Source organism: Penaeus monodon, chromosome 33 (genome assembly GCF_015228065.2).
Source record: "Penaeus monodon isolate SGIC_2016 chromosome 33, NSTDA_Pmon_1, whole genome shotgun sequence".
Lineage (NCBI taxonomy): Eukaryota > Metazoa > Arthropoda > Malacostraca > Decapoda > Penaeidae > Penaeus > Penaeus monodon.
In genome coordinates, this window is record NC_051418.1 from 15,721,717 (window position 1) to 15,721,936 (window position 220).

Genomic DNA, 220 nt, shown 5'->3' on the forward strand with positions numbered 1-220 from the left:
TTCTTAATGCTGGTAGGGTTTGTCACTGTTTTTCCTGTAGAGTAAATAAAATTATTGTTGTTTTCCATGTGTTCATGTTATGTCTCGTGAAACAGATTAAAGGTAGTTAGATTTTGTATAGCTGCATGGTCTTAAAAATCCACGTGCGGGGCCCCTGCCAAAAGCTTTTCCATAATCAATCCACGCAGTGTTTAGGTTTCTCTTTCTTTAACAATGCTTA